This window comes from Phalacrocorax carbo, chromosome 3, assembly GCF_963921805.1.
Source record: "Phalacrocorax carbo chromosome 3, bPhaCar2.1, whole genome shotgun sequence".
NCBI classification, from domain to species: domain Eukaryota; kingdom Metazoa; phylum Chordata; class Aves; order Suliformes; family Phalacrocoracidae; genus Phalacrocorax; species Phalacrocorax carbo.
The window spans coordinates 85,773,690-85,799,508 of NC_087515.1; positions in this window are offsets into that span (position 1 = coordinate 85,773,690).

Below are 25,819 nucleotides of genomic sequence, written 5' to 3' on the forward strand. Positions count from 1 at the left end.
GTTTTAAACAATTATAGAGCTGCATTGCTTCACAGTTATTTATGCTTGACTGTGTAGTTTTCTGCCACATGTGTACATTTTCTTTTACTCGTTTGGAGAAGCCTGTTTTTCATAACACCGATGTTTTTCATGCTAAACAAATAATTGATGGTGTCTTCTTATTGGCTGGCACAATTAATTTGGGTGAACTCCCCTCAAATCAATATATCCCTCTTTTGTATTGCAAACATGCAGGTTGTTCTTCTCCGGCTATTGATATTCTCCTGCTCTCAGGGGTTTCAGTGCTCAGTATTTTCAAACTATTTGCCAATAACAAACACAAAGAAGTACAGTACATTGCGGCACTTCAGCTGGTGTAGGAACATACCGAGACATATATGAAATGCAATATGGAAAAAACATGGAGGGGTGTGATTCACTGTTACCTTGTCCCACAGTACTAACTTAAGAGATTTTATTTATCTATTTTAATACTAAATAGAACCATTTGGTAAAATACCTGAGGTAAGCAGATATCATACACTCTGGGGTTTGTCTACATTAAATATGTGAAATTTTCCATTTTCATTTATTACAACACAACTGAGTTTTGTCTAGCACAAGCCAGGTAATTTCATTTCTTCACTGGGCTCATTGAGAAAGTATTATTAAAAATAAAGGTTTTCTCTCCTTAAAACATAGAAGAAACAATGTAGATAAAGAATTATTTTAGACCGAAGAAAATAGGTAGGGGTGAGACACTAATAGCCATGGAAAATAAAGTGCTGTATATGTAAAGAAGCAAATATCTTCTATTTGATTCCATACCCCAGACAGTGAAGCACTTATTCTTGGTATGAGAGAATTAGTTTCAAATCACTGCAGGACTTTAAGATCTGCTAAAAGGTACTCTGGAGTGGACTTCTGTTAAGTTTACTTTGTGGATTATTGAAATATCTATTTATGGAGTGGCATTGGACAGATTCTTCAAAATCACAAACAGGCCAACCATTCCAGACTTTGGAAATTGTTACCGTCAGACACTTCCCAAGGGCCTGTGGGAAACCAAATGCTCCCTTGAGCATCTTTATGAATGATCACAGACAAAACATTATGAAAATATTTGTTGTGTGTGTGTTTGTGTAATACATATTTAAGAGAGAAAAACTAGAAGATATTGTATGTATGGAGTTGTAGGCTTGTATGAAAAAAACCTGCAATGTTGTGAAATCTCATAATACATGAATTCTTTAACCTCACACCTCTAAAAAACTTATCAAAGCCTTGCACTTCTAAAGGAGAGAAGAGGGGATAATAACGTTAACCACCTCCCTTCAGATCTTCTGCCAGAAACCCTTGTATTTGTTGTCTTACTGAACCCGGTTCCTTTTCCAAGTAGTCTTCTAATTATTATGCTTCCTCACCATGAGCTCCTATGCTTGATGCCATATGTTATAAGCCAAGACCTACAAAACTAATTGAAATTCACTACCTACTTATTTAATCTAGATTTCTTTGTTGTAGTAGCTCTCATCAGTCTCTGTGTAACTTTGCTGCTTTGATGATTCACTTTGTTGCAGCTTTGAGAACAGCTGCAGTAATCAGAAACTGAAGAGTACTAGGTTTTTCGTTGCTTCCAGTTTATGAAAATTGCAGCTGACACTGTAATTTTGTCAACTAAGAGAATTAGACACCTGAAATACTTCTAGAAGGATCAATACTCAAGCAGGTACAGCTTGTGAAGTTACTGAGCTGAAGTAATTTTTGGAAATTACATTTCAGTAGCTGTAGAAAGTGGAAGATGAAATAAAAATGTATCATCTCCAGGTGGTAGGTTGGTTATTGTTATTAGAGCACTAGAACACTATACAACTCTCTTTAGAAATGGATCAAATTCTGCTAATTTTGAATAAAAGTTTTCATTTAAAAATAATTTTAATCAGACACAAGATTTCTTTATACTTGCTTTTCAGTCTTGCAAAGGCGTTCAAAGAAGGAGCTGGAAAATCATATGCCTTTAAAATAGTAAAAGTCCCTTTCAATGTAAAGAAAAGGGTTCTGAATATTTTTTAACAAACTGTCCTTTCTGACATTATTTTTCACAGTACATTAGATACCATCTCTTTCCTGTTATAATGTCTCTTTAGAACCAGCCTACAAAATAGATGGAATCTGTTGCAGTGGGATGCTTTTCATTTCTTTGCTGCCAGACTTCATGTGACAATTCTTCGTCTACTTTCTCTAGTGAATTTGACTACAGAAGACAAAACACTAGGGCAAAGATAAAAAAAAAAACAAAACAACCCCAAGACTTTAAGGAACTCAGGATGCAAATAGACCATTTTTTAGTGTATAGCTTGTTTATTTATAAATACAGAGTTTTCTGCGATGCTTGATGATATATTGTCAAGTAGCACAGACTGCTTTGCTTTTCTCAGCCTCTGAAGGACCAGGTTTATTACATTCACTTTGCATAAACTTTACAGAGTAGGCATTAAGATGAAGAAATTTGTGGTTGGCCCAAGGTCATCCTGGAAATCTAACATTCTGAATCATGATCACTATGACAGACTAAAGATCACTTTGCATTTTAAACAGTTAAAAACAAAAAAAAAATTTAAAAAAGGAAAATAATGTGAAAATGCAAATCTCTGAATTATTAGCATGGAAGATTTTTGGCTTTGAAACAAGGTTTTGTGATCTGCCTGCTTTTTAGTGGTTCAGAAATACTGTGCACACAGAGGCTATAACTTAGAAAGTACTGTGGAGAAAATGTTAAGTGGCTTAATTTTTGAGAGATGAAAAATTGATGTTGTGATTGTCCAGTCCACGATACCAGCACCTGAAGAGCTAGTTCAACTTTCTACATAGCAGTTCTTCATTTTTTGCTTAGAAAGAGGAGTGTACTTGAAATAGTCATTGCATTTGTTCAATCTGTGGCTTCAGAAAAACACAGTCTGTTAAGGAAAAACACAACACTGAAAAACAGCACAGCAAGCCCATGTGAGTGACATAAGCTGAAGCTGCACAGAAATCAACATTACAGAAGTTGATGGAGGTTTACACCAATGAAGAATTTGTATCGGAAGGGAAAATTGTCAGGATATCTTTCCCATCCTCTCACTTAATTTTAGTGCTACCTAGTATTGTGCAGCATAGGGTATGGTTATGGTACCTATTGGAGTAATCATGCTCAGCCTAGTCCAATAATGACACAGGAAAAAATACTTTTATAGTAATTCATATAGGCCAATCTGTCAGTAGAAAATACCCACACAAACACATCTAAATGTCCTTGAGTGAGACAGTTGCCTCTGAGTCTTTGTTTCTCAATGCAAGAAGACCTCTATGGAGGCCAACACTAAAGGAAGGGCCATTGCATTGTGTTTGTAGCAATCTCCACCATATTATAGGGGTCACAGATGCCCTGAAGATGGATAATTCTGGCAACTTGGATAACAACCATGCTGAATTTTTTAAGTTGCTCCAAAGGCAGTATGGGAACCTGAAGTGAAAAGGCTGAACCCGAAACTTGAAAACTGTTCATCTAGATTTGACAATGCCCTTCTCCTATTCTCATTCCCTGTTAATGGAGGAAAACCTACATGTCTTTGACTAGTATAAAATGAGATATTTGTTGTATCATGTAATTCCTTAATTGATTAATGTAATGAATTTTAGGAAAAAGAGATTGCCTAGGAAATTGACAGTATTAGTTACAGTACTTTGAATGTGCCAAAGATAACAACCATAGTATGATCGAGCTGTGATTTTTAATCTGATTTGGACAGGGTTTGGCTAGAGTGCATTTGCTAACAGAATAGCAGCAGAAGAGGGCCAGCCTGCCTTGCTTCCACACTGGCTTTCCACTGGTCCTTCCTATTTACTCAGCAACTAGTTCAAGAGATGAAAAGCAGAAATTATTTTAGTTTCAATTTATGTGAAATTTGATCAAAGGTGTTCCTTAGTTGCACTAATTTAACGTTTGGCTCTTAAAAGTTATTCTTATCCCAGTTTGAATTTAAGCAGGCTATTAATAGAAATAATTTGACATGTTTGGGTGGTATTTGTTTTCAACACAGATTTCTTTCCATAGTCGTCTGTGGCAGTCATGTCATGTTCAGATACTTGTAATGATTTTGGAAGAACAGTTCTTTAAAGACGTTTAGCTGTTATCCTATCAGATGTGAACCTGGAAAAGGCTTTTAGCATATCACTTGTGAATGTACTAAATAAAGCAGAGACTAGCAAAATGTTTGCTAGCATGCTGGTCTTCTGGAATGTCCAAATGCTGGTTTTGTGGTGTGTAACTCACATGGCTTTAAAACTGCTGTAACACAATAGGTAGGAAAATATACCAATGTCTTCTGCAGAAGGTATTATTAGCCTTTGAAGAGTGAACAGAAACTCCAGTTCTGTTCTTTATTTGAAATCTACTCTTAAATACAGTACTATGGGCCTAATAGTCGTCATGAGCCATGCTTCCGTCTGGTGTGATAGACACTGTAGCCTCTATCTCATTCAGTGGATTATGGCTACTTCATCGCTCAAGCACCCAGCAATTTTTCACTGTCTGCTGCATGCCTACCCTCCTTTAGTCATTCCTCCAGAAAACTACAGTTTTCCAGTCATTTTGAGGATCTCCAAGATTTTAAGGATGTGTAGAATCTTTTTCTACAGCTCCTATTGATACTTCCTTACCTAAATTGAGACTACCAAAAGTATAAGGTCTTCCAGCCCAAAGCCATACTGCAACAAATGAAAGGTAAACTGAGACAGTTACAGAAAGCTTATTAACCAATATATAAGCTGCTTTTCTCTAGCTTTACTAATAAAGTCTTTAAAATTATTGCATAGGGGCTGAAAACATATATTGCATTTAGACAGAGAATGTATAGAGTTCCTGTAATTAAGGAAGCAGTTCAGAAATAGGCAGCGACATTTTGCAGGGGAGCCAGAAAGCAATCCAAAGAGCAGTGGGGAAGAAGCAGTCTCAAAATGGATGTATCATCCTATACTATAAGAATGTTAAAATTCACTGGAAAGTTCAGTCCATCATATGTATCTAGCATGTACCATAGCAACAGGTTGGACCCTGTGAGGTGCAACATTTGCGTATTATTAAAAAAAATTATAATAACGTAATTATTATTATTATTTTAAAATGCTTATCCTTTTTAGATAAAGGGATTATTTATCCTGGGTCTGTGCAGAGAAGCTCACCAGCATCCTCATGAGAAGTATTAATTAAAGAGTTAAGTAAAATTTAAAATACTCAGGACTTGATTTTAACAGTCATAGCTCCTAAACTCAGCTCCTTAGATTCTCATTTGGTGTAAGTTCGTATAGCTGTCAATGTAGCTGCACTGTGCTAATTTACTGCAGCTGACAATCTGGCCTACGGTGCTCAACTTTGGAAGAAAACAGTAATGATTCTGGCACCATCTAGAATTCTTTATTATTCCATTTATGTAAGCTGCTTTCAATTAACCAGAGCAACTTGTCTTGGGGCAACAGAAGTGAACCTTAGACTCAGGGAAAACATGTTATTTGCTCCCCAGTTCCCCTTCCTGGGATGGCACTGGGGTCTGTAGTCTGTGTTTTCATGGCATGCCTGTCTCTTGCTGTCTGTCTTTATTATGGTCACAGCAGCATGCACTGTTCATAGCTGCACACTCAATTACTTGTACAGACAAAACTAAGTAAAGAAAAGGCCTGCTGCCACAGTGTAATTAATCCTCTGGAGTCCCATAGGCAACAAGCGATTTCACAAACAGCTGACTAATCTGCCAATGTACGTGTATACGTCGATTTGCAACACAATCAGTTGTCTGCTGGTAATTTATATACTTAATTGTTAATTGTCCTTTGTCATATAGCAGAATTGAACTCTTCTTAGTTTGGAATAACTTGGAAGCCACTGCTCATTGCCTGCATATTTTCATAGTGGATTTTCTATTTCTAGCCTCTTGACATACCTCATCTTCCCTTTAAACATTATAGGGCAATACCCTCACCTCATACGAACATGAAGAGAATAATTTTTTATTAACTACCCTCTTGAGTTTGATTTTCATTATCCTTTGTGTATTACCTACAGAAAACTTTTTTAACATATATTCTCTGTCATGAATAATTAAATTGTAAAAGTCCGCATTGAACACTCTGGACTGAAGCAAGTCAACTACTAAAAAATACGAGGCAAAGAAAATAAACTTCCCATTTTCTTGATATAGATCTGACCTTTGGTGTATAATAACCACATACAGTGACAGATGACCTAAGCTGTAAACCTCTACATGTAATAATGATAGATTTGTTTAGATTTTTTCTGACATTAGGCAAACTATGTAATGATAAACATGCTGTTAATGCAGAGGGCACATTTTTACATTTTCTTGAGAAAACATGATTGTTTTTCTCCTTTCATTTAGCACTAACAAAAATAAATGGATGTTTTGTGCCTATAGTCATGATTCATAAATGGGTAGTACTCTTATTCAAAATAGACTACTATTTTTCTCAATTAAAATGCAATAATGTTTGATGAATTTGGTAGAACTTTGTGTGAAAAGGAACAGATATACTTGAGGTCACAGGAGAGCTCTTTCTTCAGAAAAAGATGAGATCCCAGCAATACTTTATTCTTAATTGTTATAACAATATTGTAAGAATTTAAATTACAATAAGACTCCTGAGTCCACTGAAGTCAGCCAACCAGTGATACACATTTAAGCAGGGAAAAAAAAGAAAAGATCTTTGCAATATAACTTTGGAATATATCTTTGGAAAGACCAAATCTGCAAGAACCTGTCTTGGGAGCAGAAAGAGAGGGGATAAAAGGAGAACTGCTGAACTCTAAACTGAATTGCATTCTCTTAAGGGTACGAAAATCAACATCACAAAAGAAAAGGAAAATAAAACCATAATTAGAATCTTGATGGTAAAGACAGGAAAAGATGTATGGATTATCAGTGTTAGATTGCCATGTCAAACTAACCCATAGATAACTTGATAAAACTGATTATCTATTTAGGTAACTAATAGAATTAGGAGTGTTGAACTAGTCTGTCTGGAATCAGTAAAGCTTTGATACATAGGACAGCTGGAGGTAGTTCCAAGGAGAGTGCCTTTCAGCTCTTTAATATTCAATATTTGCTTTTGTGACACAATATTGTGCTGATGAAATACTGACACAAAAATTGGAAGTGGTAATTGAAGCAGAAGTTTGTAGACTTCATAAAATAAAGAAAAAAAAACCCTAACCAAACAAAACAAAACCCCCAAATTACTTTAAATACTGAAGTAATAAAAGGGTTGAAATTAAAAAGCACAAAATTCCTTGATGATCCATAGCAGGAAGTTTTGTTTGAAGCTCAGTGATCATCACCTGCATATGGGAAATGGGCCTTATTCAGGTGTTCTATGTGATCCACAGCCTAAGTCAGATCTGCCAAGGGGAGTCAGTTCTAAAAACACAAAATTTGATTCTGAATTGAACAAGGAACGTGGGAAGAGGTAGTGCTGCTGTGTAAGACCTAGGTAAGACCTCCTGTGCAAAATCCTGACCAGACACATTCCAGGAAGATAAACTGAGACTGGAACAGGCCAGGAGAAGGGCTACTAAGGTGGTTAAGAGAAAGGAGATCCTGCCTGTTAATAGAAGAACTTAGCTTGATTAGCCAAGCAACTTGACGTTGAGAAGGGGTATGACTTCGTTCACAAATACTCAAAGAAAGGAGAAATGCTGTTTAAACTAAAGAATCATTTTGGCACAAGAGCAGATTGGTATAAACTGGCTATGAATAAATCCAGGCTGAAAATTAGATTAATGTTGCTGACCAATGGAGCACTCAGATTTTGGATTTGTTCTCCGAGACTACTAGGATGAAACAATTTAGCTCTTTCTGAACTGGAGATAATAAAATGTGGTATCCGTGATAGCAGGGCTTGATGCCTGCTATCAACTAAAGCTTCTCCAGTTCTCTTTTTCTCAGATTTTAGGATTTAATTCTTGCATCTTATATTCAACGCACAGAGAATCACCAGCAATTTTAAACAGAGCAAATTTTCCTTCTGGAGCCCATTTTTCAGTTTTGGTATTACTAATTCTACTTTGTTTTAGAATGTCAGTAGTCATTAAAGTTCAGATCTGCAGAGACATAGGTATAGCAAAGGATAGTTTTAACGTATCCCCCTCTGGTTTGTAACTTACAAACCTGATATAGGTAGCTAATGGATTATATGATTACTGAGTCATCTCCTACACTGCTGTGCTTAAAGTACTACAGTTCCTCTGAAGAGACAACTGTGGCTGATTCCTGGGTGCACCTCTTAGAATGTTACCATCTGACATGCCTATTCCTCTTAAAATCAGACACTAGAAATTGTCATCATGAAAGAAGTGTGCCCTTAGTTTTGTTTTTAATTTACACACATAAAGTTTTTGTCTCTTCTCAGTGTGATTGGAGGTCATCTCCTCCAGCAGTCCATTCAAATCAAGGTCAGTTTCCAGGATGCAGCGTGGCCTTGGTCTTGGCTCAGAGTTTTGTCCATTTGAGCTCTGGAACATCTCTGAAAATGGAAATTCAACAGCCTCTCTGGTGAGTCTGCCTAACAGGGAACCTGCCATGATGTTTAACTACCTTCTTGAAGAAGAATTTTTTTCTTGTATCTAATTGTCAGGGTGCCTCATGGGCCAGGAGGTCCATAGGCCAGGGTGCCAAGGGTTTCCTGGGGTCCATCTGTGCAGGGTGTGGCAGCCAGGGCCTGTCCCACCACCCCAGCCAGGAGCAGGACATCCAGGGAGGAGCGGGGGAGCCCCAGACCCAGACATTGGGCACCTTCCCCGGGGACAGGGAGAGGCAGAGGCCAGGACTGGCCATCAGCCAGTGGGTGGGGGTCAGGATCAGGTCTGGTGAGGGGACATAGGGTCAGACACAGCCCTGGGATGGCCAGGCAGGACTGTGCGGGTGGGCTGAGGCCAGGCAGTGAGGTCAGCCACAGGTAGGGGTCACAGTCTGGACCAACTGAGGACCTGGTGGAATGCAGCATAAGCACAGCTGCAAAGCAGCTGCAAAGCAGCTGAGGTGGAAGCTGAATAGCAAGAGTCTCTAAAAACAGCTCCCAAGCCCTTGCCAAGGCTTTTTAGCAGAGCTGGTTTTGGGCACCCTGCACTTGGACTTGCTCTAGCTTTTTTCACAACAGCTATCAGTGAGCTGGCTTTGAAAAATCCTAAAATTTTCCATGCTGAAATACAATCCCATGCCTTCAAAACTTCTCCATTTACACTAGAGTTAAAGAACCCTCTGTATTGAGTTAAAAACAAATAAGCAAGAGTAACATTGAGAACTTGCATAATCTACTTACTGTGTAGGCTTGTAAAGTTCTTAATTTTTATTAAACTGTATATATCTGTAGGGGTTTGGGTTTTTTTTATTAAAAAGGCATAATTACACTTCCCTCAATGAAAGTGAAAAACCAATACTTGCTTAACTTATGTGATCAGCAATATTTGCCCAAGAAAATGAATTTATTTCATAGAGAGCTTTGGATCCTGTGCATGCTATTTAAAAAAATAGGGGAACCCTTTTCTAGGGGAATTTCATTCAATTCATTACAGCAAAATAGAATTTTAATTTGAAACTCTGAATTTTGATAGCTGACTTCACTGGGTGGAGTGCTGTGGAAAAGAAAGAATGGATCACAATTATTGGGATATAGGGTTGTCACTGTGACAAAAAGACTAGTAAATTTAAGAGGGTATGAGACCCATAAGTATGACTGAAGAGACTGGTGACAGACATTTGTTTAGAAATGTATCTCAGTTCATTAATTCCTGTACATCTTTTCACTTCTTTTCCCTCTGTCTTTGAGTTTCCTTGGTTGGTTGTGTTCTGTCAACTTGCCATTTTGTACCTTGTCATTTGTTTGTATGTCACTTAAAACATTGCCTTTGTGGTTAAACAATTTTTTCTGCTGTATATTTACCTTGTTTTCATTTCCACACTTCAGTATGTGGACCATCAACAACAGTTTGTGCCACCACTAAACCGAGTCACTTGTCTTGTTATTTGTGTTTGTTATAAACCGTTATTTACACAGCAAGCTGTAACCATGATTTACAGTGATCACGTTAATTGACTACATTTCACTGTGCACCTCAGCTGCCAGTAATTTGGCCATAAATTTTACAGAATTTATTCTTGTTTTACAATGTGGGGAGACTGTTGGCCTTTTGTGAAACTACATGATCAATGGTGTTCCACTAATTGGCTGGCAGCAATGCTAAGATGGTATAGCCATTGCTCTCTACTATAAGGATAAAGAATGTGATTCTATCAATGTGCAAACTTTATATCAGACACAGAAATCAAAGTTTCCTCTGGTGAAGCTGTGACCCACATACCCTTCAAGGAAACATGTGAGGCTGCAGCCTTCTGCGCCACCAGTCTCTGGTAAATACACTAAATAAAGTAAAGATTCAACACACAAACATTAAGTAAGTCCACTGAGTTGTGCATTATTCTGAAAGTTGCTGAACAGCAGAAGGTAAAGTAATCACTCAGTAGAGTCAAGATGAATAAAATAAAAGGCTATCTTGTGTTACAATTGATTTCAATCTGCTGAAATATGCACTATGCATTTTGATTAGCTGGGTAGCACAATGTATGCTTCTAGGAAGGAGAAACCCAACACTTTATTGTGCTTCTTTTGGCTGCCTATCCATTCATCAAAGCTTTCCTAATTTACATTCTATTTCCTTTGATGCAATCAATGTGAACAATAGAGGGTGTTACCTTGCATTTCTATACTTTGATCTGATTTGGCACTTGTGATCAACATAGTCTAGCAGTGTTGCAGGTTAGGAAACATTTCGCTACTGCCATCAATTACATTGTTCAGTGACCTTCCCTCTCCCTGCTGTACTTTGAAAATACATGTATATATTTCAGGATGTCTTTTTTGCCTACACTATTTGTTTTATAGAGCAACACTCTGTGCTAAAATGAGAGATGGTAAACAACATCCTTAATGCTTAAGATGAAGAAGCCAATGGCTACTTATCCACCATTTTATTGATGTACAGTTACTATTACAGTGAATATAAATAATTATACCATTAATCCTCCATGATGTAGAGAACTACATACATAGCCTGCAGCACTGTGGTATGCATTACCAGTGCCTGGACTTGAGCTTTTTACTCCCCGAGAAAGATGTGGTTTGTTGATATGGTCTCAGTTCTTGAAAATATAGATGAAGTATAATAAACGTGATAGTACGTTATGAAATAACAGTAGTGCTTATTATTATAATACAAGGCAATGAGGAATTAGTAAACCTGTATTATTATTTTTATAATTATGCCCAAGCACATTTGTGCCTCAGTGTGTTACTCTTCTACTGCATGTCTTTGGATGCATCGCTACCATGCTGTATACCTGAATTCTTTCACTGGTAGAATGTGATAATAAAAATAAATTTTTCATCACTTTAAGATTCCCCACTATAGCAGAAGTGTTGTGTGTATTATGTTAGCTCACAGGGCAAAACAAATATGGATGACAATTAAAGTCATAGGTGATTCCTGCTCAATAAAGAAGTGAGAGGGAAAAAAATAGTTCAGTTAAGTCACTATTCTCTCTACAGCCATTAAAACAATCTAAATCTAAATATGGTACTCTGTCTTTATCATTAAACAGCCCAAAATACCTTTTACATATCTGGGATCAGAAGTAAGAGTGATGCTTCAGACTTCCCAATCAAATTCCATCTGTAAGGCATTTAGCCTTTCAAATGGTGAGTTTGCGTATGTACTCTTGCCTGCTGACATTAAACAGCTTTTTGATATTGTTCTCACTACCTTCATATTCCTGTATGATTTTCTATCCAGGAAACACCTACCTCTGAGGAGCTGGGAAGATCAACCAGTCCTGAAAAACATCTTCTGAGCCTGGAACATCTGTTAATCCTGTGTCACATTGCCTACATAAAGAACCAAGGAGCGGATAGCTGTCAGAGAGAAGGTCTTGCTCAAATGAAGAGTATCCAGCAAGTAGAAAGAAATGAAGGACTAGGAAAGAAGAATAAAATAAAATAAAATAAAATAAAAAACTGTAGAAAATGCTATGGAGAGTGGCAGTATCATGCCTGGAAGACATTGTAATACATTTTTTCTATATAGTTTACACATTAGTTATCTGGAGAACACCCTCTAGAGATGCATTTGTCTTATTTGTAAGGAATACCTAGGTGGTTCATGAGCACATGGATATACTAGCATGACTGATACTAGCAAAGTACATTTACTTTTATCTTTAAAAGGGAATAAACAGGTGAAATTTAATAAAGTGCCTGGTTTTATGTGTAGGCTAAAAAGACTTGAAAATCTGAAGGGAACAGCTATCAATTGTGATGGAAAGCAACAGGGAAAACATACATTTCTGTAATGGATGTTATTTATTCTACTTATTATAGCAAGCACTTGCTCATAGCTGCTCTATTTAAGAATGCAAACCAGTTTTCTTTGCCACCTCCTGCTTTCTCTAACACTCACATCTGGGGATGAAGTTTTCCACATTCTTCTCTGAAAGGAGATGTGTGTATCATCCTCCTTCCTTTACTGATTAACATTTTGGTCCAAATCCTGTCTACTCAGACCTTCACAAGCTCTCCTTTAAATTGCCTTTCTTCTTTTTACTTATTTACTTTCTTTTTTTTCTTCTTTCTTTAGCTCCCTTTTCTGCTTCCAGTGTTTAATCTTCTGATTAAAATCCACCAAAATAAAAAAAGGCTAGACACTAATATGTCACTCATTGCCATTATACTGTTCATTCTTTTAACCTGCCTCTGGTTTTCACTGCGTTGGGTGTCAGTGCTGGCAGTGGGGGGCTGCAGGGCGGCCTCTGTGAGGAGCGGCCGGGGCTGCCCTGGGCCGGACATGGCCGGTTCCAGCCAGCTCCAACCCACCCACCGCAGGGCACAGCTCAGCCCAGCAGCCAAGGTGGTGGTGCCTCTGGGGAAGTGTATTTAAGAAAGGGCAAAACACTGAATGGCAGTGAGAAGTAAGGGAAAAAAGTGTGAGAAATAACCCTGTGATCACCAAGGCGAGAGCAGAAGGGGGGAAGAGGTGGTGCAGGTGCCAGAGCAGAGATTCCCCTGCAGCTTGCAGAGGTCCCCATATTGAGCAGGTGGATATGTCCTAAAGGAACTGTAGCCCACGGAGAGGACCCATGCAGGATCGGGGGAAAGTGTGAGGAAGAAGCAGCAGCAGAGAGGAGCTGTTACAGACTGACCGTAACCCCCTTTCTGCCTCCCCAGAGGTAGAAGAGTCAGGAATGAAGGAGTGAAGTTGAACCTGTGAAAAAAAGGAGTTGGGTGGTGGGTGAAAGCAGTTGTTTTAATTTTTGGCTCTGTTTCTTACTGTCCAAATCTATTTCACTTGGCAACAAATCGAAACAATTTTCCCCGGTCGAGAGTGTTTGTCTGTGATGGTAACTGGTAAGTGATCTCCCTGTCTTTGTCTCCACCCACAAGCTTCCATTTTCTCCCCTGTCCTGTTGAGGAGGGGGAGTGAGAGAGTGGCTGGGTGGGTGTCTGGCAGCCCTCCAAAGTCAACACACCGCACTTAGCTTGACTCTTATCTCTTTTAGCCTACCTTATGTGTATATTGCAGGTAACGGAGGAGGAAATTATTGACTACTTGTGTTTGTACCACTATTTCCACAATGGGCCCAGTTTCGGGTTGATACTTATGACATGCATGGGATATTTTGTGCGATTAAGGGGCAGTATGGAGTCACAGTACTTATACAGAAATAAGATGAAATAAATACTATTAAAACCATTGTGAAGTTAAATGAAAAGTGTGGCTTTCTGGAAAATTCAGTCCTTTCATATATGAAAGAATTACTCTGAATCAAAATATTCTATGCAAACGATAAACTTGAAAAGGACTAATTGTAAGAGAGACCTTGGGATGATTGTGGACAGTAAATTGTAGATGAACTCATTCAGTACTTCTCAGGGGAGAATGCGAAGTGGGATTTTTTTTTCTGCTTGCAGTAAAGCATGAAGTCTTGCAGAAATGAAGTGTTAATCTCTGCATAGCTCTTATAAGGTCATTTCAGGAATTCTGTGCTAATTCCAGACATATCAACACTTGAAATGCATGGACAGCTCTGAGAGGTTTTCTAGGTAGATAATTCAGAGAGAGAAGTACTAAAATGATTGCAAACCAGGTGGGATTGATTTCTGAGAAGAAAAGAAAAAGCAGTATAAGAGCTAAATAAACTGCATACATAAAGCAGCCACAATAGGTGTGACTTGATATGATATTTAAAGGGTGTAAATTCCATGGGAGAAAAGTAATTATCAAGCAAATTTAAAAAGGACATAATTCCAAATATTTAGATGACAATGACGCTAAAGGTCCAGGAACAGAGAGGCAAAGGCCAAGGCAGATACCTAGAATCATAGAATGTCCTGAGTTGGAAGGGACCCACAAGGATCATCAAGTCCAACTCCTGCCCCTGCACAGAACAACCCCAAATTTACGCCATATCTCTGAGGGCGTTGTCCATTTGCTTCTTGAATATCATCAGGGTCAGGCTTGGCACTGTGACTACCTCCGCGGGCAACCTGTTCCAGTGCTCCTCCACCCTCTGGGTGAAGAAGCTTTTCCTAATATCCAACCTAAACCTCTTCTAGCACATCTTCCTGCTATATTTACCTGAAGTAAATAACATACTGGCAGTTGTGTATAAATGAGAAGGTTATGCATTTGCAAGTGTGAAAATCGAACAGCACATATATTGTGAAAAGGTATCTGAAACCTTGACACAAATAGTCTCAGTCAGGAGCAAATTTGTTACTACTGGGATGCAGCTTCATCACTTTTAGGGGTCACATTCCATGTATATTGTTTTGATTCGCTTGTAAACAGGAAAGTTTGATTTACCTTGGGTTATTAATTTTGCTTTTACATAAGCAAAGTACAATATATCTATCTGTGATATAAAAAAGAGAAAAGCTAAACTTACTGTCAGGACAAATGTTTGGCAGTGACTTGACTGTTGGAATAACTCCATATACAGCAGTGTACATTATATCTTTTGGAATTTGCACTGTAAAAAGATTCTGCCACGAGGGCAGAATCCCTGTGGTCAGTAGAAACTTTCCACCAATATGCAAGTCCTTGTAACTATTTCTCATTTTCCTCATGTGCATAAAATCAGAGAATCAGGTAGCAGAAATTGATGTCTCAGAAGGAAGACCTGTATACTGAATGAACAAGGCTAAAAAGGGAAATGCATATAAAACCTTTCCAATAGAAATACTAACACTGTTTCATCTCTGCATTGGTTTACAGCGTAAATTGAACTTCTTTTGTAGTTTGTTATTTATACTGTAGACTTCCCTACAATAGTAACAGTGAGCTTGAGTCCAAGAGCAGTACCAACTATGAATCCAGGAGAAAAAGATGAGCTTCACTGAGAAGATGGAATAATAGCTCCTTGATTCCTCATGCAAGCATTTCCCTACTGTAATTTTTCTGTAGGAGTCCAAAAAGGTGTCTTTCATGAAGTAGCACTGCAAAAGTTGAACTCCAGGAATCTATGGTTTCATTACACTGAAAGTAGGCCACCTTCAGTATATTCATCAGTGTGCATGCTATTCCTTTCGATGGCAGCTGAAACAATAATAAATAATGCACAAAGGAAGTTAATCTGTTTCCAGAGTATTTTAATAAATAAAATGTACAAAACCATTCAGGCCTCGGGCTTCTTGCCAGAGTCTGATGTGAGAGAAATACCAAAAGCACACAAAACACCTCTGAAAGCTGTTAAGCTTCTTTTTCCAATTTCAGATTTGTATTTATTTTTTTCTTCTCACACACTGTGATTGGATTTCATAGAGTAATCACACTAATAATATAATAACTTTATAGGAAGTGAGAAAGAGGCACATCTCTACCAAAGACAAGTATTGTGGCAGGAATTTCTAATTATTACTCCTATATTCCTTTTCTTTTGTGTGTCTGGTACTGTAGAGAAAAACAGAAAAGCAGCTATCACTTGTGTCAAGTGTTCATGTTGGAATGAACTGTACACAGAGAGGAAACTGAAGCCATGTGCATTAGTAGATGTAAAACCATGTTCTGCTGGCCAAGGAGGAGATATTGAGAAGGGATGCAGAATATTTCCCTTCACTTGCATGAAGCTCCTTCGGGCCACTGCTTTCAGCAGGCCTGTGCATTTCCTAGTCAATTGGTCTCTTATGTTACTGTGGACTTTTGGGGCCACCTCTACTCATTTAGTATCACCAGGGAAGGACAGATGCTTGTGCAAGGACGATACAAAATACATTTCTTTCATCTTCCCTCCTCTAGTGAAGATTTATGCTCTCAACAAGAGTAGGAGAGGTAGAATATTCCACTGCTCACAGCTGAGATACTCTTTGTATAGGTATACATGAATAAGAGCATATGTTGCATTGTTCAGGGGCTTATTAATTGAAAAAAATCGGTGCATTTTTCTGCTGTTAATAAAATGCATTTCATAGAATCAAAACAAACAGTATCTTAGTCTGTAGACTAGTAATCAGTGCAAGCAAATATTAACCACAAGTTAACCTGCAACTATTTTTAAACACTACAATACAGTATCATATAGCATCATTGCTTCAGCCTCAGAACACTTTTATTCCATTTTTCATTTCCAACACATAATCTACCCATTCTTTTAAGTGACCTTTTTTAAAAAACCCACTATGGATAAATGGATATGTCACAATTTTAGTGTTTCACTTCATGTTATTAAAGACATAGTGGTTACATTTATTTAAATTTAGTGGTTTACTAGCCCCAAATCATCTTGGTTAGCTAATGAAGACTATTAAAATAGACAAGTGTTAATGAATAATTGGGAAAATAAAATAATAAAAGCTTATTCCAGTGATTAAAAAAAAATAGATCTTAAAAGTATGTCAGTAGTTGGAAAAAAAACCCAAAAAACTATATGATATCATGGAACATTCTAGAAATTGTTGCATTTCCTCAAAAATATAAAGTGGTAATGCTTAATTCATAGTCTCAGAGTCAGGGCTAAATACTAATGATGCTGTAAACATCATTGTGGGTACATATGCCTTTGCATACATGGAAGAAGTAATTATTAAGAGTTCTGAAAAAAATACACAGCAAAGGGATTTAATACATCCCCTGTACCTTGTACTTTTAACTGAAAGAGGCAGGGTGGGGCTTTTTATGAAGCTGAGAGATATGCAGCTGCTGAATATGAATTGTAGAAAATCATGGTATGTTTAAATAAAAATATGGTTAAATGTGTCCAACAGCATTTCATTCCTTACTGTATAAAAATGTTATGAAATGGGCATAGTCAATTACAGTTCAGTATCTTCACCAGTTGCTCCTGGGGGTGCATTTATGTATTTATACTTTATATAATTTTTGTCCCACATGTTAGGGATTTCAAGAAACAGAATAACATCAGTTTTACCATGTTGTAGGGGAAAATAAAGAGAAAAGAAAAAAAGAGTAGATTAAAATATTATGAAAACCAAATTGCCATCATGACAGCAACTATCTGTCTTATTAATAGCAACCTTCTCATATTTCTAAAGGAAATAAATTTCTCATCTACCCGTTTACTCTCTTAAACATTGTTCAACAACTATTGGATCAACTATGTGAGAAGCCCTGGAATTAGGAACATAACCCTTTTCTCACAAATGAATGTATTAGTTCCCTGGCTTTTTGTACAAAAAGGGAGGGAAAAGCCAATGTGGCAGTTATTTGTTTCTTTGTTTTGTTATTCATTGTCACTATATTTGGTGCATGTATTTTTCCTATTGGGACGCTTTAGGATTGCTCTGACAACAGCTATGGATTCTATGGAGGTCGAAGAGAGTTATGTATTTTTTTGGGATAGCACTTCGATTTCCATTGGAAACAGAAGTGGAGCAGGTCATAAAAAGTGGTTCTACACGAGAGAGGTCACGACTGGGTCCTGAGGCCAAGCAGTGAGGGACAGCATGAATTCTAGCACCTCCACAGCGAGGCAACGCCTGCCTCCAAGCCAGCTTAAGCCTTCCTAAAATGCTTGCAAGTTCAAAAAAAAATTGTCCCAAAATTATAAGATCATGTGAAATGTATCAGTAGGAAGTTGCTAGTGAAAAATACAGAAAACATCAGGAAAGGCCTGTGTAGCTGTAGTTCCAGTGAATATTGGAAGGATCTGAAATAATTCTCTGGTTCAGATAATGCCATAACTTTTGTTCTTGTGGCTTTTTAGCCACAGTTTTTATAAAAAATGTTAATTTTGTGTATCTTTTCATTTTCTTCTCCAGTCACAGCTCTCACTGTGTTTAGCCTCCTTCTCTGCTTTCATTGTTCTTTTCATGTTGTCTACGGTTTTCCCACTAATCTCTCAAACTGAATGACTTACAAATGATGCCAAGTCCTTCAGGAGTCTTCTGTGTTCAGTTGAACTGATTGCGTATAGCCCACATCAATTTTTCTTTTCATTTCTGCAAACCAGAAAATCAAAATATATATTTTTCCTAGTGAATTGTATGGGTCCCTGACTTAGAATTATTCTTACTCAATTAATTCTGACAACTCTTCGCCTTCTGAAAAAGGGGAGAGCACTTGTTATGTTGACATGATTCCAGCTCTTCCTTCAAGTTAAAACTTACATATTCTACAGGTTCTCATGAAAAGGACCCATCAGAAAATCCTGTACCTAAGAGTTTGTCCAAGAACATTTATAGGTATCAGATTAACTTCATTTTGATGCATATACTGAGATTTTAAAATATTAATATTAGCAACAGTTGAGGTCAGACCTGCATTCTTTTCTGAGAGTTAGGAACCATTACATTTTTGTTTCAGTAGTTCAGTCAGCTCTAATGGCAGTCAAATACTGCCCTTAGAGCTTGGAAGATGAGTGACATGGGAAAAATAAGTATTTAGAAATAGAAAGTCAAAATCGGTAGAGAAAGAAAATTTGTCTTATGCCTTCTGCAGGGTGTTGTAAGCAATGGAGAGGAAACAAAACAAGACATGACACAGTACTTGACTGCAATTTTAATGGGTTCCACTCCTGTAAGGGATTTTTTAGTTTGTTTGACTAATGCAATACTTTAAAAACTGTGTTTAATTGAAGGGCAGTTTTCCAACTATCCTTGTCTTAGCAACCATGACACTCTGGTGATGAGTGAGGAAATAGTTCTCTCTCTAATAAGTACTTTGAAATATTAGTTGCAAACAGTTCTTATTACAAATATGATTCTTTTTTATTAAGTATCATTTACAAATAGATCATAATTTACTTTTAATATATTAATAAATTTTCAATATATAATTTGGACAACTAATTTTTCAGCTGTGGAGCACATAACAGTTTGGGTTTTTTACTCAGTGGGGGATTGGTTGTTACCTACATCATATTGTATTATCTTTGCTTTCAATGAGAAACATTTAAAGTGCAGCAGAGCAAGTATCAACTAATGAATATAGTTGATGAGTAACTTATACAGACCTTTTTGGAAGCATTTTCACCATCATCTATTAATGTTTAGATAATAAACCAAGGAGTATGATCCTGTGAATAACGCAAATGGAACCTAATCTTTTCTTTACAAACAACAAAATTTAAGGGTCTTCAGTGATTAAAAGAAACATACTTTAGTTCAAACACTAATCCAACTCCCTGTAATAATATTATTCTAAAAATAGATGTGTTTTTAACCAAGGTTTCAAGGTTTAATGTTCTATTTTGACATGCCTAATACAAAAACATTTACTTTATTGTGACTAGTTATGTTTCTATCCATGTATATATATATATTGTATGGCCACTAAGATATTGAATAGCTGTAGCATTATTTCAGGATACAAGGTGGTGCTATTTCTTTTTAAAACTGAAAATAATGTGTTGATATGATCCTGCAGAAAGCAGTGGTAGGGACACAATATCTCACTGAGTGTAGCACTTCTACAGAAGCCAACTTCTCTCTCTCCATTTCTATTTAATTGCTATGCAGTTAAATAAGACATAGGTACATATGTATGTCTGTATGTTCACATATATACATTCCAATAAACAGTTTTAAAGCAATAACAGACTTCAGACTTGTATATAATGCTGAACTTGAGTATTTGCAGACAGGGTCAGTCTCTAACATTAAAATAGGAAATAAATTAACCTGCATTTTATTGTAGAACTAAGGTACTGGCAAGTTCTGGAAGAGTGATTCTTTTCTCTGTACCATACGTGAATGGAGGATATTGGAGCATTTGAAGCTCTTGTAGTTTTACTTAGATATTAAATTTCCATGACATATTTACTTATGCTTTTGGCCTTTATGTCAATTAGATAACTGTAAAATAATGACAGAGCTTTTATTTTTAATTAAAAATTAGAAATATGACACATCAGGAAGAAAACAAGTGAACTGCTAAGACTAATAATGATGTGACTTGCACCCTTTCATCACTATATTCTTCCCAAATCCTTCCCTTCTCCCCAGTACTCACTGTTACCAACATAAATGTTATACCATGGATTGCAAGACTTATTTTCTGAGCTTTCTGCTGACTGACATTATCTTCTTTTAGATCTTTTTTTTTTTTGCAAAATTCACCATGCAGCCAGGTGCTGATAGTCTTTCTGGGTAGCAGAAGACAATTGCTACCTTGCAGGGTCAGGCCCTTGCACAAGCTACACAAAATGACCATGGCCCTTCTGAAAGCTCACATTTTCTAAAAGGATTCAAGGAACCTTAGGCTGTAGATTAATGAAACATCACGATAAAAAAAAACAAGTATATATTAAAATATACTAATGTCATGCTATTTCTTCCATTAGCATAGATTTTTTTGAAATAACTGTTGTGTTAAGATCCATGATCCTGAGAAGATCTAACATTAGTCAAACTGTGTATATGTACAGTTCCACTGAAATTGAAGGGATTACTTACATAAGAGACATTCACAGCTAAATCTTTGCTGAACTGCAGACCTTAATTTCTATAGATAAAGCCAAAATAGATTGCTCATCTTGCCAACAGATTCTTCTTACATAACCAGGCAAAAAATAAGCCTTTTCAAACACCTCCACAATATGCCCAAGTTATTATATCCTGAGCACCCTAGACAGTACCTTCTGGGATTAAAATACTTTGTACTGAGTGGACTGTTAAAATATACAACTAAGATCAATGGACTTTTTTGCATTTGTGCTTTGTGTTGAAATGTAACCCAGGTAAAAGTTTTATTGACCTATCTCTACAGTTATATAGAATTATTTTGCACATAGTTGTATGTAGCTACAGAGTCATGATATTTGACTGCAGTCTGCCTCTTTTGTTTTATTTTGTTTGATCCTTTTGTCCTTGTGGCCAAGAAGGCCAACAGTATCCTGGGAGGCATTAAAAGCAGTGTGGCTCGCAGGTCAAGGGAGGTTATTGTCTCCTTCTACTCTGCCCTAGTGAGACCACATCTGGAGTACTGCATCCAGGCCTGGGCTCCCCAGGTCAAGAAGGATGTGGAACGACTTGAGCAAGTCCATGAGAGCGCTACCAAGATGATCAGGGGATCGGAGCATCTCTCTTATGAGGAAAGGCTGTGAGACCTGGGTTTGTTCAGCCTGGAGAAGAGAAGTCTGAGGGGGGATCTCATCAATACTTATAAATATCTGAAGGGTGGGTGTCAGGAGGATGAGGCCGGACTCTTTTCAGTGGTGCCCAAGGACAGGACAAGGGGCAATGGGCACAAGTTGGAACACAGGAAGTCCCACCTGAATATGAGGAAAAACTTCTTTCCTGTGAGGGTGCCAGAGCAGTGGCACAGGCTGCCCAGAGAGGTGGTGGAATGTCCTTTTCTGGAAACATTCAAAACCTGCTTGGACATGTTCCTGTGCACCCTGCTTTTGGAGTACCTGCTCAGTCAGTGGGGTTGGACAAGATGATCTCCAGAGGTCCCTTCCAACCCCTACCATTCTGTGATCCTGTGATTCTGTGATCCTTAGCACCTACCTCCAGCCCCTACTTTACATATACATATATACGTGCGCACAAAAGCTTTGGGTTTAATCTTTTTACAAAATAGCCTTAGTGATACATAGTCTATCTGAGCAGATAAATAAATCACTTCTACAGTTATCAATAAACACAAGGAAATACTCACATTTCAAGATCAGTAGCTACTATCATAAGCTGTTTAATGGATGACTATTTAAATCATTAATCCTCATAAATAACTGGGGTTTAATACCTAAATACACGGGAAGTGATTCTCATCTTACAGAACAATAATAAGAGAAACAGGTCTTTAAGACACTGTCAGAATATGTTCTAATAAAAAGCTTGCAGTGTGGTATACATCCTCCTGTCTGTTAGTGTGACTGATACTTCCCAATATTTATAGCTGATAACAAAATCATTGGCCTTGTTGAGCAGTTGTGAACATTGAGGTCATTTAGAGTAAAAAAAAAAATAAATGGAATAGGAACATACCTAGGTAATCCTCTGTAAAGGTTTTCACTACAGAGACCTAGAATCTGTCTGAAACTATAAATAGACAGACTCTAAGATAGGGATACTCCTTCTGGGTTTTAATGTCACTTATTGTATATTAGTCTCTCAGTTCAGCTACAAATTAGCAAACACTGGGTTTTGTAACAAAGTACTAATTTGATAAAGTTAATGCAAACATGATAGAATTTGCCTTTTGTGACATATCTGTCTTTTCTAATCCTCTAAATAAAAGACTGACATTTTCATTCCTTTTTATGCAGGTAATCTAAATGGAATATCTATTTAAAGAGCAGTACAGAATGTCCAAAATAATGATAAAAGATGTAATTATCTAGTAAGTAAAGGTCAGTAAAGCTAAGTCATAAAGCTAGATGACTAACTAGATGACTAAAGTCAGGTAAATTTAAAAGGGAATAGTAAATCTCTATTTAGTGAAAGGTGTGGAAATCTAAGTGAAAAAAAGAAATAATGATCAAATGAGAAACATGTACTACGATATTATCATATCTTACATAAAAGGTAGCATAGGGATAACACTGGTTATGGGAAAAATTACCTTACCTTCATGGATAAAGTTGTCTTTAGATGATGATGAAGCCTAGACAAAAACATGAATCTGACAGCTTCTGGGTCCTAAGGGAAGAGTTTGAGGTAATGGAAAAAGTTTTGTCTTTATCAGGACAGAAGCACAATTGAAATCTCAACTGAGGATTGTACATATTTAGAATGAAGAGGGGAAATAATAGATTTACAAATTCGAGAAGCCATTATTTGGAGCATGGGTGTATATTATAAAGGTAAGACTCATAGTTTTTAAGTACATATGGAATCACATACTAGCACATTAACTATGAAAGATTAACATTGACTTCTTTCCCTGTATGAACTAATGACTGATGGACAAAGGGGAAATTTGAGCTTACGGACTATACACTAGAATGCATAATGCATTACATTTTCCAATTATGCTTATCACCTAGTGGAAGGTCACGAGCAAGCATATCATTAAAATGAACTGAATGAGCATGCTGTTCAGGATTTCACATTTTGTTTTTTTTTTTCTTACCTGCATTTTCACATTATGCACGGTAGCTTTCACCCTGTATTCATAAGATGCAGGTTTATTTTTTTATTCTTTTACTGATTATTTATTATTCTTCCTTATATCAGGTGGTCTGATCCAAATATCAATGAAGACAATGACATTCATTAAGGGATTTCAATGGCCTTTGAATTACATCTAAGTGTGCAGCTTTGTTCAATTGTATGATGACTACAGTAATTATTAGAACATCTTAGTCACTGAAAGTAACTTTCATTCAAATATGAGAGTGAAGCTAGGTGTTATATTTTTTGACATACACAGTTAGAAAAGAGTTAAAGAACTTCATTTTTGTTTATGGCAATGTCCTTAATAAATTAATTTTAAAAACTGTTCTCATTTCAATCATAGAAGGGCAACGAAGCTGGTGAAGGGTCTGGAGAGCAGGTCTTAGGAGGAGAAGTTGAGAAAGCTGAGGTTGTTTAGCCTGGAGAGGAGGAGACTGAGGGGAGACCTTATGGCTGTCTACAGCTACCTGAAAGGAGATTGTAGCAAGGTGGGTGTTGGTCTCTTCTCCCAAGTTACTAGAGATAGAACGAGAGGAAATGGCTTCAGGCGGTGTCAGGGAATGTTTAGCTTGGATATTAGGAAAAATGTCTTTACTGAAAGAGTGATCAGGCACTAGAACAGGCTGCCCAGAGAGGTGGTGGAGCCACCATCCCTGGAGGTATTTAAATGATGTGTAGTGGTGGGACTTCATGGCATGGTTTAGGAGACACGATGGTGTTGGGTTGATGGTTGGACTTGGTGATCCTAGAGGTCTTTTCTAAACTTTTTATGATTCCATGATTCTATGATTATGAATTAACTTGACATCATTAGGATTTATGTTGGCTACCCAGGAGAAAATTAATTGCATGATGTCAATAGATTTGGGGGATCTTCAAGTGTTATGAAACAGCCATTCAATAGTGACATAAATGACCACATGAAACAAGATTCATTGCCCGGAAACTCCTTCGTCCCCCTGATTCAGTCAAAAATATTAGTATAGACAGATGTCAGTTGTTTTCTGTAGAAGGTCGCCAAGATCATGAAGAGACAGTGGCCAATGTTAGTGTAATATGCAAGTAGAATATGCCTGGGAAAAGGGAGGCTTGAGTTCAAGTTTATCACTAACAGGAGAGGTTCCAAGTCTCCAGCTTCATTCTCCAGGCAAATGCCTTAAACAATATTGCAGCCATCTGACCCTAGAGTTCCAGGTAGGCTCCTAAACCATGAAGAATGGTCCTTAACACCAGAAACATGAAAGGGAAGAAAATGTAAATAAGCACTGCTCTGTACTGCACTGACTAATGAATGCAGGGTTTCTGGTTGTTTGTATTTTTTAAAAAAATAAAAATATAATCTACTACATATATAAGCAGTCTTGGTTGATATAAATTCATTTTACTGACTTGCTGAAACAAATAGGATTATTCTTGTGGCTGTAAGCTTCTTTGTTGAGTCTTATGGTTCAACCATAAATAAGCACCGAGCCATGTGAATACTACTTCCACTTGCTGATCAGCTTAGTCTGCCTTTATTCATTCAGTGGAATGTGATGGGCACTACGTTATTTATTTGGTAAAAGATAAAGTATTGTGGCAAGTAGAACTATTTACATTCAGTTTGAGTTCTGCAAATATTGGCCTTCACTTCAACTCCTGCTCTCTTAAGTTATTATTTTGATCATTTAAATAATCAAAATGGTGTGTTTTTCTGTGTTCAAAACTATTTCCCCTTTTCATTATTAGATATTTTGTCTAAAAGTTTAGGAGCTTTAGTTTTAAGATAAAAAAAATAATTCATCCTGATGACAAAAAAATTTCATTTTGGGGTTAAACAAAATATTTATCTTCAGGCCATAAAAAATCCTTCATTTTGTTTACTTTGATAGTAGAAAAAGTGAAACTTTTCCATCTTTAATATAAAAAATAATTTTTCTCATCACACCTTGCACTGACCACTGAGTCTAAACTCATTTATGTCTAATCTAAGTTATAAATATAGCATAAATTTCCATTCAAGACAAAGCAAAAAAGGGCTTTTTAGAGAATAAAGAAGGGTATAAGTAAGATCCTCATGCTCCAATGTGTGAATATAATGTAGTCATTCAATATACATAAACATTTAATGTAAGTCTTAGATCAAGTAAAAGACCCTGGTGTCTGAAAACTGGGTCTTTGAATACTG